The sequence below is a fragment of the Microtus ochrogaster genome, chromosome 26 (assembly GCF_000317375.1).
Source record: "Microtus ochrogaster isolate Prairie Vole_2 chromosome 26, MicOch1.0, whole genome shotgun sequence".
Taxonomy (NCBI): Eukaryota; Metazoa; Chordata; class Mammalia; order Rodentia; family Cricetidae; genus Microtus; species Microtus ochrogaster.
Window position 1 is genome coordinate 529005 of NC_022025.1, and position 1197 is coordinate 530201.

A 1197-nucleotide genomic window follows, 5' to 3' on the forward strand; every position below is an offset into this window, starting at 1 on the left:
AAACCCTGTCTCGAAAAACCAAAAAAAAAAAAAAAAAAAAAAAAGAAAACTATTCCTCATCAGAGAACAAGAAAGTCACATTAGATAATTTGTAAGGTCATAATGAACATAAATTCTGACCTAAAGATACACCACAAAGCAATTGGTTTACATTTTCTAATCACTTGCTATCTTAATTAAACAGTCAACTTAAATCATTCAAACACTACGGTATCATCTGTCATTTGTCTGTAAGAAATGCATTCTATGAAACATAAAAAGTAACCCTTAGAAATGTAAGAAATTCTTGAGTGGCCCAAAATTATAGTATCCTATATGCAAATATTTTATTCCTTTTCTATTTTGAAAGACCTAAAGGAACTGTAAAAGTTTAATAATGCTGATAGAGACCTCCAATAACTTATTTTAAAACTAATTTTCTTCCTCCCTGTTTTTTTTTGGGGGGGGGGGAGGAGAGTCTCTCTATTATTGTCCTGGAACACCTATGTATAACAGGCTGTCCTACGAAGATCCACAGGCCTTTGCTTCCCAAGACCTAGGATTAAAGGCATGTGCCAGCATACCCAGCTGAGACTCCTAATTTTCAATGAAAACATAAACCTCAGAAAAATAGGTATCATTCCCAAGTGCAGCAGCAACTCGTGAGCGAAAAAGCAAGGACAGAGATTCGATTCTCTTCATTTTCTGTTCTTTTCACATCATCATGCTGATGAAGAAATACTGGCATCCTATGGTAGTACAAGATCGTTAGCCTGGGGACTTGGTAAAGTGCCTGCCACATGAGCACATGGACTAGAGTTTGAATCCCCTGCATCTATGTTAAACATTTGGCCCAGTGGCACTGGACTGTAATCCTAGCAAAGACTTGGGGTTTGCTGATCAATCATTAACCTTTGGCTTCAGTGAGAGGCTGTCTCGAACTGGCCTCCACACATAACTGCACACACATATGCATGCATGTGTGTGCACACACATACACAGGCACACACACAAATATGGGGAAGAGCAACAGAAGACACTGACACTGACTTCTGGCTGTCACATGCACTCATACACAAACAACAAATATGTATACCTACACACATCCCTCAAAAATATCATTACTTGCCGGGCAGTGGTGGCGCACGCCTTTAATCCCAGCACTCGGGAGGCAGAGGCAGGCGGATCTCTGTGAGTTCGAGACCAGCCTGGTCTACA